Genomic DNA, 12,925 nt, shown 5'->3' on the forward strand with positions numbered 1-12,925 from the left:
ATCCAGCTCCTAAACACATTATATGCTGAAGCCATTGTTGGCCATATTTGCAAACCCTGCTTTTGAATTTCTCCAGCCCGGCCCCTGTGGTTTGTCTCTGCAAATCAATGGCCTAAGGTTCTTAGTGGTCCCTTGTGAACCTTGGCGGGTGGAGGACATGGATCAAAAGTGCTCTTTTCTCTGCATTTGATGTTACCAGCTGCTCACTCCCCTCCTCACTGTCTCCTCAGCGCCAAGGTAGTCTTTGTTAACCCTCTGCTATTTTTCTAGAGACTTCCAAGGACAATGGTGAAGCCCCAGTCTAATTTCTGTCACAGAGTTAAGTGGGTGTATCTTGATGTTACTCCTTCAGGGTACTTTCTCTTCTCTGAATTCTACCTCAGAACCTTAAGAGGCATCCTTACTTTGTTCCAGAGATGGTTTTGGCAAATGTCATGTCCTGGAGGCCGTTAATCAATTCTAGATGACGCTGTTTTGTTACCTTTCCCTTTCAGATGCCATGTTCCTTGGCCTTTAGATGCTTTACCAATTCCTTGTGTGGTGTTATTTTCATCTAAGAAATAGTTTCTGGGAAATCAGTTTCTAGGAGAAGCCAGGACAAGAACGTTCCCTCATTTGCAGGAAGACAATGCTGGGGACAGCCAGAGCTGGTAATGGGGGATATGCATCTGCTTACCCACCTTTAATTGGGTTTCTGGTAGGAACTAGGCACCAGGGGAGACACAAACGAATGAGCCGCATATGGTTGGCAGATGGATGCCTGCACAGCATCCCTTGCCTGGGAACAGAATGGCTTCAATTAGACACAGGAAGGGACAGGCCAACCCAAGACAGAGGGGATTTGTTGGAAGGCCGCTAAGGGCTCTCAACTCCAACTGGGTTAAGGAAACTAAGTGAAGAGAATAGAGGAACAATAACCTGAAGAGAAAGGATGATGGTGAGGATGTTATCTTCAGGAAGGTAGTCGACAACCTTGCTCGTCATATAACATCAGAAAGAGGGCATCAGGTAGCTAGGTCCACATCATGGAGGTGGAGGGTCAGGAGAGGGGGTGGTTACTGGGGCAGGGGGTGGGAGTGGAAACATTCTAGAGAAATCTTTTATGACCATGGGGCAGAACTGAGTCACTCTCCACTACCCCTCTGGTCTCCTACCTGGCCCGACTGTTGGCCAAACTACATGGAAACCAGAGGTGATGAGCTCTTCTGTGCAGTCCACACAGACCTGCCAGGGAACAGGTAGAAACTCGAGTCCTCAAGTCCAGAGCGTCCATCTATGGGAAGTGGTTTTAATCCTCACCTTCCCTCCCTTCCCCCCACACCCGCCCTTCACCAATCCTCCAAGCAGATGTTGGTAACTTTGGTTAAATCTTTAACCGTTGTTTGCAGTATTTTATAAATAGTTGCAAATATAACACATCCATGAAGTATACTTTCTTTTTCTAATTTTTTTTCTCCTCAGAGTTTTTCATTTTCTTGTTTTTAATCCTAATTTTTTACATCAGCTCCACCCTATAGTGCGCCTCTGGAGCACTCAGATCCACCGGTCAAGCGCCCGCTCTCTGCTAGCGTCTGAGCTATCTCTTCTCCCGAATCTTGGGTGCTCCTCCACTCAGTTCCTACGTGGAACTTGTTCGTCACAGCCCTGCCATTTTGTAGAGCTCCTCCATGTTGGTTGAACAGTGACAATTACCCAAATTACAGTAATTTGTTTTTCAGAACTAAAGTAACTTGTTCTTCTGGATTCTTGCCCTCCTCACCCTGCACTGCAGCCCCAGAGACAGCCTGACAGCAAGCACCCAAGAAGGACTATTCATCCATCACGTGACAGAGCCGCCTCCTGACTCTGAACCTTATAGGAAAGGACTTCCGCTATGCCTCACAGGCCCGAACTCCCCTCAGAACCCCCAACAGGCTGTCTGGCTATGTGTTAATACCTTTCCTAATAAACCTATTGCCCAGTGTCCCCCACTCCAAACCTGAAACCTTTCAGAACCAGCCCACTCCTGAGTCTGTTTCCTCCTTCTCTCTTCCTCTTCTAATGCTTCCTCCCCAACCCTCTCCTTCCTTCCCTGTGACTCTTGGGATGGTATCAGACCGCGTACGTGCTTAGGCAAGCTCTCTACCACTGAGCTAGCTCAGTCCTCCACCTCCCCTGAATCAATGCCTGAGGCAGGTGGGAGAGCTGGCCCTGTGGTCATAAATGTGGGAGAGCCATCCCTGACCCCCACCAGTTGCAACATTCAGGAGAGCAGGCCCTGCACCCCACCAGAGCAGTACAGTAGAGCCAACCCTGTTTGTGTAGGTGTGGGTGAGCCAGCCCTGAAATTGTGAGCATGGGAGAGTCGTCCCCATTACCCATTTGTCTTGTGGTGGCATACATGGGGGAGAGTTACCCTCCCTCCTCCCCCACCCATCAATGACTGGGGCAGGGGGAAAGCTGGCCCCATGGTCATAAAAGTGGGAGAGCTGTCCTGTTAGTGCAGGTATGAGTGAGCCAGCTCTGAAGTTGTAAGCATGGGAGAGCTGTCTCCATTTCACATCTGGCAGACCAATCCTACAGCTGCCCAGGCCCAGATCCAGGGTTATGACTTGGCCCACCCATCATCCACCCCACCTATGATCTGCTGGAGCACATGAGGGGACCTGACCCGAAGACTCAAAGCTGCAGATCTCCACAACACAGAGCAACAACAGGATATCCAGGAAGAGTCCTATTGAGAGCTACTGTTTGTTTTTGCTCTTTTTGGGGGGCCCACCACCCAGCTCCCAAAATAAATCACACACAGAGGCTTATTCTTAATTATAAATGCATGGCCTTAGCTTGGCTTGTTGCTAGCCAGCTTTCCTTAAAATTATTCTATCTTTTGCCTCTGGGCTTTTTCCCCTCTCTTATTTCTGTAAATCTTACTCTTACTCAGTGGCTTGCTGTGTAGAGGGTGGCTGGCCCTTGGAGTCCTCCTTCTCTGCCTGGAGGCCCATCCTTTCTCCTGCCTTGCTATTGGCTGTTCAGTTCTTTATTACATCATCAGATGTTTTAGACAGGCACAGTAACACAGCTTCACAGAGTTAAACAAATGCAACATAAACAGAAGTAATACACCTTAAAATAATCCTCTACAACAGAGGGATCAGCATCAATAGTGTAGTAGAAACCAGAGGCCTCAAACCAGACCAATGACTCTTTACAGTGAACACTTGTAAGTAAAGATATATGGACAAAGGGTTTAGGGTGTGACTCACTGTGTGACACTGCAGATTCCATGATGAGATTTTAAGTTTTTTCCCTTTTTAAAAAAAATTTCCCCTTTTTTCTCTTAAATTTTGTTTTATTGGGGTTGGTTTCAGAGACATATGCAAAGGGATGGGGGCATATGCAAAGGGATGGGGAAATGAATGGGAACAAGATACATGACGTAAAAGACACATAGAATAAATAAAATTTTTTTGTGCTGCTTGGGAGGGACCTCATGCATGATAGACAAGTGCTCTACCACTGAACTACAATCCCCAGCCCCCTTTTGTCTTTTTAAGTTGATTATATCAGATCTTTTGTCACAACAGAAAGCTGACTACTACAAGTTATATAAAAAATGCCCACTACTTGCAGATCTGAAGTTGAGATGTAAGGGTGGTAGCGATTTCACCAGGGGTGGGGGGTGGGGGGTGAGTGGGGTCCACTGTTGAAAGTTAGAGGCAAACCTGGCTGTGATGGTGGATATACCAGGAAGCTGCTACTTGGGAGGCAGAAGTAGGAAGACCATGAGTTTAAGGCCAGCCTTGGATATACAGACTCCAGCTCAAAACAAACAACAAACAAAAAACAGAACCAGTTGCTAGTTTTGGCTCCTCTTTTCTAAGTCATCTGTTCTTAACCTGTGGGTTGTGACCTCTTTGGGGTCAAATGATCCTTTCACAGTTATCCAAGACCATCAGAAAACATAGGTATTTACATTATGATTGATAACAGTAGCGGAATTACAATTCTGAAGTAGCAATGAAAATAATTTTATGGTTGGGATCACCACAACATGAGGAACTGTATTAAAGGGTCGAAGCACTAGGGAGGTTGAGAACCACTGCTTTAGAGGAATGTGGTACTTCTGGCCAAGTGTTTAGAGAAGATCATCTTCACCAGTAAGCCAAGCATGCCTTCCACACAGTAAAGGCAGAGAGTAGTGGCACCCAAATAAAATGGAGACCTTGCTCAACCAACAGAAGAGGACAAACACTACACAAGCAAAACTGTAGGTGGAGTTTCCTGTGTGGGCCACTCCCAAATAATCACTCAAACTCAATATTAATTGTAAATGCTTGGCCAATAGCTCAGGCTTGTTACTAGTTAACTCTTATGTTTAAATTAACCTATATTTCTTATCTATGCTTTGCCATGTGGCTAGGTATCTTTTCCCAGTACAGCATGCCCAATTTGCTTCCCTCTGCATCTGTTGGCATCTCCTCTGACTCTGCCCTTCCTCTTCTCAGCATTCTCCCTCTGTCAGGCTGTCTCTTCCAATCTCTTCCTGCCCAGCTATCGGCCAATCAGCTTTTTATTAACAATGAGAACAATACATATTTACAGTGTACAAAAGTTGTCCCATAGCACAGAACCGTCAGGGACATGGGATTTGGGGTTGAAAGGCCTCCTTAAAAGAAAACAAACAAACAACACAAATAGGAGCTGGAGAGATGGCTCAGTGGTGGAAAGCATTGGCTGCTCTTCCAAAGGACCAGGGTTCAATTCCCAGTACCCACATGACAGCTTGCAACTGTCTGTAACTCAAGTTCCAGTGAATCTGACTACTTCATACAGACATACACACAGGCCAAGTGACAGCACACATAAAAATTAACTGGAAGAATGAATGAATAAATAAATAAATTTAAAAATTACTTAAGCCAGGTGGTAGTGGCACTCACCTTTAATCTCAGCACTTGGGAGGCAGAGGCAGGTGGATCTCTGTGATTTCTAGGCCAGCCTGGGCTACAGAGCAAGTTCCAGGACAGTCAGGGCTACATTGTCTGTCTCAAAACAAAACAAAACAAACAAAAAAAAACAGCAACAACAACAAAAACTTATAACAAAAAGGTTAATAATTAAAGATCTATACATTAAGGTAATCTTAATGTGCTGTTGCATACTTGTATGTAACTTAAAATCAATTCTTGTTGTCTCCTTTTTAAACTAAAGAATCAAGAGCAAGTCTCCAAAACATTTTAGATTAGGAGAGATTTTTATATGATTTTTGTTCTAAAAAAATTTAAATTAAAAACACGTTTAATAGATAAAATATATTTGAAAAATAAGGCTTATAGATTCCGAAGGTCTACTCAGATTAACAATAACTGACTTAAAGATTTATGTCTAGACTCTTTGTCTTTGCTAACTTTGTTAAACTTTAACTATTTAAATAAATTGAGTCATACAAGAAACTATAATATTCTGTAATGGTACACTATAAAAGAATAAAAAAATCAGGTTTCCAATCTCTCTGTACTATATTTATGGTTTTATAAAATTTCCAGTCTCTCTGTGTGCTGCATTGATGATTTAAAGTTTTATTTTGATACTAAAAGTTTCAATTAAAAAAATTGCAATTTTTTTTCTTTTTTTTTTTTCTGGAGCTGAGGACAGAACCCAGGCCTTTGCACTTGCTAGGCGCTCTACCACTAAAAATTGTAATTTTTTTTTAAAGATTTATTTATTTATTATGTATACAGTGTTGTGTCTGCGTGCCAGATCTCATTACAGATAGTTGTGAGCCACCATGTGGTTGCTGGGAATTGAACTCAGGACCTCTGGAAGAGCAGCCAGTGCTCTTAACCGCTGAGCCATCTCTCCAGCCCCAAAATTGTAATTTTTAAGCTAAAACTTAACAGGAATAAAACTGTAAAATCCTTATATTATTAAAGATGTTAATGCCTTATAAACTATTAAAGATAATTAGGACATGCAAGTTAATGTTCAGTCACCTTATAATCAAATCCTTTAATGTGCTCAAAACTATGCTTGTAATCATGCTAAGTACAAATGAAATTCATTTTTAGGGACAAGCTTTATTTAGCCTTCTATGTATGTTTTCAGGTTAAGCATACAGCAAATAACTAAAAACAAAGTTTATTTAAAATTAAATATACTTAATAAATTAAGTGTTGGCCCTTGTACTGGCTGGTTTTGTGTGTCAACTTGACATAAGTTAGAGTCGTCAGAGAGGAAGGAGCCTCAGTTGAGGAAATGCCTCCATGAGATCCAGCTGTAAGGCACTTCCTCAATTAGTGATCATCGGGGGAGGGCCAGTGAGTAGTGCCATCCCTGGGCTGGTGGTCCTGGGTTCTATAAGAAAGCAGGCTGAACAAGACATGGGAAGCAAGCCAGTAAGCAGCACCCCTCCATGGCCTCTGCATCAGCTCCTGCCTCCAGGTTCCTGTCCTGCTTGAGTCCCTGTCCTGACTTCCTTCAGCGATAAATAGCAGTGTGAAATAAACCCTTTCCTCTACAACTTGCAATAGAAACCATAGCTAATACAGCTCTCAAACTCCTCAGAGTTCTGCTGAATATGGCATTTATGATGTTTATTTATTTATTTTTTAAAAGTTTCCCATGATAGACAAAAGTGCTAACTCCTAGAGGCAACCCTTTTCTCCTCCAAAGAAGATAGGGCACAGACCTACAGTAACTCTAACCACTGGGCAGAAACGGCCTCATGCCTTGCCTACTGCCCGGCCCTGCTCAAACTGTGGACAAGGTCACTGGAGAGTTAACCCTCCCTCTGTGACAACAAGGTAGGCCAGTCTCTCAAGTTTTTCATACATAAAAAAGGTCTTTCAGATCTGGTACTGGAAGCTGAAGGCTAGTCTACCCTGTATGGCAATGAAAGACTTAATGTTGTTCTGTGTGACTGCCTGGGAAAGACCAAAGACCTCTGCCCTGGAGACCAGCATGGAGGAGCCTAGGGTAATCATCTAGGTAAGTCTCTGTCTTTTTTTTTTTTTTTTTTTTGGTTTTTCGAGACAGAGTTTCTTTGCGTAGCTTTGTGCCTTTCCTGGAACTCACTTGGTAGACCAGGCTGGCCTTGAACTCACAGAGATCCGCCTGGCTCTGCCTCCCGAGTGCTGGGATTAAAGGCGTGCGCCACCACCGCCTGGCAGTCTCTGTCATTTTAATTGATAGAGGCCATTTGGATTATACTTCATGCTCAATTTACCCTTCTCAGATCTCCGATTTGAGTTTAACGGTAGCAATAACTGCTCCTCAGTGATCAACCACCTATGTCTTATGGTAAATAATTAGATAAAAAATGAAATTTATAGCCAGGTGGTGGTGATCAGGTCTTTAATCCCAGCACAGGGAGGCAGAGTTTGAGACCAGCCTGGTCTACAGAGTGAGTTCCAAGACAGCCAGGGCTACACAGAGAAACCCTGCCTCAAAAAAACAAAAAACAAAACAAAACAAAAAAAAAAAAGAAAAAAAAGAAAAAAAAGAAAAAGAAAAAAGATATTTATAAAGATTATGAGGGTCTAGAAAAATGATTTATGATGCAAGCTGGAAAGGTCTAAGGATATAAAAGTTTAAATAAATTATGAGGGTTTAAGAAAGTAATTTAAAGTATATAAAGATCTGAGGATATGAAAGTGTAAGTTGTGAGGATCTGGGAAAGTGATTTAAGGTATGTAAATGCAAGTCATAAAAGTCTAAAAGAGAGTGAGCTCCAGGAAAGGCACAAAGCTACACAGAGAAACTCTGTCTCAAAAAACCAAAAAAAAAAAAAAAAAAAAAAAAAAGTCTAAAGGAATGATTCAAGATGTATATAAAACAATTTAAAATGTTTCAAATTTCTTTTCCTCTTGGTACACTTTTGTTATATTAAGATTTCAAAAGTTTAAGTTTGACATTAATAGAGTTAAGATTTTCCCATAAACTCCTTAACTTTACCTTCTGTCCCTAGTGTATATTTGTCCCAGCAGATTTTCAATCAACTAAAGATTGCAAACTGCTCCAGACATACCAGGCTCAAAACTCAAAAGGTGGACCTTCCAAACTAGCAACCATGGACTTGCTGAAAGCTGCTGAATCCCAGCTTTGGACCAGCACTGCAGACGCTCCAAAGCTACCTGCACTTCACTGGCTCCAGATGGCCCACCAAAACCTGGATGGCAAAGCAGACGTACCCTGTCCTCTCCCAGCCCAAGCCTGACAACAAAGTCCTATTTCAGCTGAGAAGCAGTTGCAGAAGAGATGACATCACCTGTTATCATTAACAAAAGGCTGGAATGTTAGGTCCAAAGGAAACTAGATCCCTCTATCAAAACAAGCAGTTCCCTACCACTGTCAAAGGACAAATGGTCGTCTATGGTGCTTATTAGCATACCAAAGCTCATGCTGGCCTCCCTGCTCCTTCAGCCTGACAAATACCTGTTAAAAATCTGAGAATTACAGAGGGTTACTCACGATGGGGTTTAGGATCTGATTAACTTACTTCATAGTTACCAAATTTTACCTGGATAAAGCAACTACTTCTTTTCTCTGTCTTGCTTTTTTAGGCATCCTAATTCTCACTTGTAAATGTCAGTGTTTGGTTGGAACCTCCAGCTCAGTCTGCAGGGTCTGAGAAGCCCATTCCGGTCTGTCTCTAAACCCTGCCCTTTCAGAGAATCTCCAACACAGAAAAAGTACCCAAAAGTACAGTTCCGAATTCTTGGTGACTATTGCCAGCCGCCCAAGTCCCTGCCTAAGCACTCGGCTTTTGACCACTCTTGGGCACAAACCCAGCTTGTGGCAGACATGTCATCAACCCTGGCCTACAACCTATAAAATCTCCCTGCTTTCCTTTGTGGGTGTGGCTTCTCAAGCCTTGATCTCTGGGACTGGAGAACCCACCTACCTGTGAGTTGCTTTACTTAAATAAACCTGTTGTTATACTTTTCAATTTGGCTTGATCTGGCTTACTGCATCAGTAGAGAAACCTATTATTGGGGGACAGAATACCTGTTAAACACTATAGATACTAGGAGCCCTAAAATTAAATTCCCTGTCTTATTCTCCTAGAGCCGATGGGGAATATAATGACTAAAATCCTCTCATGTTACTTCTGGATGTTACCATAGGCTGGCTGTGTGTGTGTGTGTGTGTGTGTGTGTGTGTGTGTGTGTGTGTATTCAACACAATTAAGATATCAACCTTTAGCCCTACATAAGTGTGAATCAATGATTTGATTCATATTATCTAGAGCCGGTGGGGAATGTGATGGCTAAAGAAACTCCATTTTATGCTAGGTACCCACTAGCTGTTTGTCTCTGACTCCAGTCCCTGCAAGACAAGTTCTTTGTTACCCTGAGGATTCAGTGATCCCCACCAGACATGTACAGCTGCGACTACTTGTTATGGTATGACTAACTGCTTTTTGCTTCTGTAACTTGCTTACACAGATACCCAAAGAATGTTTTGAGTTGCTTTTAACTACTTAACTTGGAAGAACAGGCTAGGTTTTGCTTGCTCATGTAGATACTGAGGGTCTTCTTATGGTTTTCCCCTTTAAAATTTCTTCTCTCAGCTGGATGGTGGTGGCGCACGCCTTTAATCCCAGCACTCAGAAGGCAGAGGCAGGCAGATCTCTGAGTTCGAGGCCAGCCTGGTCTACAGAGCAAGTTCAGGACAGCCAAGGATACACAGAGGAACCTGTCTTGAAAAACAAAAGAGAACAACTCCCCCCAAACTCTTCCCCCAATCCCCTTCTCTTGGTAATCTCAAATTTGGCCCAGAGATTGTTCATCCTGCTAGCAGCTAATCAACAAGTCTTTTAATTATAATTGGGTTGAGTCTATGGTCTTTTCCCAGAGGTCACAAACTCCATAACAGTTTTGCAAACCAACCCACATCTTTCCAATGAATTCTTTTGATTTGAGTGAAAGTTAACTTCTCTTTTGAGTATCTAATTGATTCTAAAATGTCATCTGTTCTTAGAGTTCATAGTTCCTCTAAGGAGACAGACATGGAAGAAATAACTACAATATGGTTAGGAATGCTACAATCCAATGCAATTGTAGACCACACTAGCCACAGGGAGCTCCATCAGTAAGTATCAGTATTTTGGGAGGTATAGGAAATGAACATTGGAATGAACATGTATGAAATGCCTAGGCAGTGTTTAAAAACAATGCAAATTTAGAAGCCCACAAGGAACTTGGTATGATGGATATATAAGATTCCAGAGGAACTGCAGCAAATAGAGAGCCTGTGGTTATTAGCAGGGTGCCAGTCATTTAATGTCAAAGAGTTTCACTGTTTGAAGAAGCTCTGGCAGGTATGTACATAATGCTTCAAAAAGGTTGCTCTGTTAGACGTGTATAAGAGGAATGGATAGGGAAAAGATCATAGGCTTATCCAAAGAATGGGCTGTGGCCAGGTATGTAGCACATGCCTGTAATCCCAGAACCTGGGAAGCAGCAACACTTTGAAGCCAGATCTGTCTATATAGCAAGTTTCAAGACAACCAGCATTCCCATCAAAAACAAGCATACATACAAATGTTGTAAGCTTTGGAATTAGACAGAGTTAAAAGGCTGGCTACTTACTCCCTGTGTGACCTCAAATAATCTCTCTGTGACTTCATCATTCACAAAAATGTGCTAATGAATCTCTGCCTCCTAGTGGGTTGTGCTGTAGAGTGAGTGAGATATCTTTGTAAAACCATAGCAGAGTAATTACATATAGTGAGTATCCAATGATGTTAATGTTATGTTATGGTGATATTAGAGTTTGACCACAACAGGTCAAGTGAGAACTGAAAGAAACATAAACCCAGGCAATAGAAGTGGGGATGGAAGCTGGGTGTGGTGGCTCATACTTGTAATCCTAGCACTGGGGAAGTGGAGACAGGAGAATTGCTGTGAGTTCAAGGATATCCTGGGCTACAGAGTGAGACATTAAGTGAAGATAGGCATTCTTTAAGTGTTAATAAACATAGGATGCCATATGATTTATCCCCACAAGGACAATTTTGAGAGTTAAATGTATATTATATATTAACAATGATACTAGAAGAGGCAGACATTGGAAGTACAGTCAGTCTTCATTATTAGTCTCACCTGGGTTCAGCTTCCAAATGTCCTTCACCAGCACCCTCAATGCCCAGCTTGTTTGGTAGCAAAAATGTCTGCCCCAGCTTGCTTTCTATTGCTGTGATAAATGCCATGACCAAAGCAATTTGGGAAGAACAGAGTTTATTTCAGCTTTACAGTCTATACACTTTATAGTCTATCACCAATGGACGCCAAGGCAGGAATGGAAGCAGAGGCTTGGTTCTGGAGAAATGCTACTTCCTGGCTTGCCCCGTACGGCTCGCTCAGCCTGCTTTCTTATACAACCTGCTCAAGGGTGGCACCACCCACGGTGGGCTGGGCCCTCCCACACCCATCATTAATCAATAAAATACCCCATAGAGAAAAAAAAAATGCACCATAGGCCAATCTGATGGAGGCATTTTCTCATTTGTGGTTCTGTTGTCCCATGTGACTCTAGCTTGGGTCAAGCTGACAAGAAACTAACTAGAACCATGTTCAAAGGTGTGCTTGTTCTCCATGGAGGGAGGAAGAAAGCCACAGGCCCTAGATAGCCTCTCAGTATCTTGCATAACCCAATCCTGCCAGGATTTACTCCTCAGATTAACCAAGCCTTCCTGGGAGGGGACAGCCATGTTCCTCCTCCTGCCATCACACATGATGTGAGATACAAGAAGGCAGGTCCTCCAACTTTTATTTAGGAACTGAGTGGCATAAATGTCATGTCAACATTGATGGCCTTCCCTTATCTTTAAAATAGAGTTCAGTAGCTGCACCAAGCTGTCTCCAACGACAGGAAACTTCTCCTTCTCTCTTATTCCTTCTGATGAGTTCAACACCACACACCAAACAAGGCACCAAACAGAGGTGTCATTAAATACGTATTTTTTTTTCTGTCTGCTTAGCAGCTGCATATGAACCTACTGATATTTTAACTATTGTCTGCGGGCCCCATGGTCCTGCATTCAGCACCCCAACCGCCACTCAGGCTGTGCCGGGCTCTGCTATGACCGCCATATGTAGGTTTAAACTGTCTCTATCATTTTATTTACCAAGAAGGACTTGGAAGTCAGATATCGGAGTGAAAACCCGTTAGATTAGAGAAGCCGAAAAGCAACCAGCTGGCTAGTGACACCGCAAGAGACGAATCTCTTCCCTCGTCCTGGAACCAAAAGGAAGCTCAAACTCTAGTCCCTGCCCTTTTCTTCCTGTGCATCTTCTCTATCTAAAACGCTGGCTTCTCTATGGCCAATTCTAGTCCGCTAGTCGCTGGCTCCGCCCCCTGATTCCAGGTAAACTTTATTGGCCTCTGGAGTGTCACAGTGCCATCAAAATATCCCACAACACTTATTGGATATTATGGTGGTATATTCTGGGTAAATATTCCTAATGGTCTAGGAGGTGAGAACAGTTTTGTTTATCCCTTACACAATTAAGGATATTTGCTCAGAAACCTGCAAGACACAAAATCTCCCAGCTTGCTTTCACTAGGTCCCAGGAGTAACAGTCAGGGCAGTCCGAATTTCTTTGATGAGGAGTCACCACCACCCTTACCAGAAGCCACATCTCCCCGTTAGTAACCCACTTGTTCATGGCCAAGGGCGTGCAGGCGGGCTTCTACCCTAACACAGGGAGTTGAGAGATGAACCCTCGATTTCTTACTTGAGACGGATGAGGTTATCTCCTAGCTGGTTGCCATCATGCTCAGGATTTCTGTATACCAAAGTCCCATTTCTTCCTTGATAATGGAAGTTAGAGTTCTCTCCAGGGGCCGTTTCCTTTGCACGGGATGTATCGGCTTGCCTTAGACGCTTCAGGCTTTCAATTGAGCAGGCGATAGCTTCCTTCCCATTTATTTTCCTGAGGAG

The sequence above is a fragment of the Peromyscus leucopus genome, chromosome 3 (genome assembly GCF_004664715.2).
Source record: "Peromyscus leucopus breed LL Stock chromosome 3, UCI_PerLeu_2.1, whole genome shotgun sequence".
Classification (NCBI taxonomy): Eukaryota; Metazoa; Chordata; class Mammalia; order Rodentia; family Cricetidae; genus Peromyscus; species Peromyscus leucopus.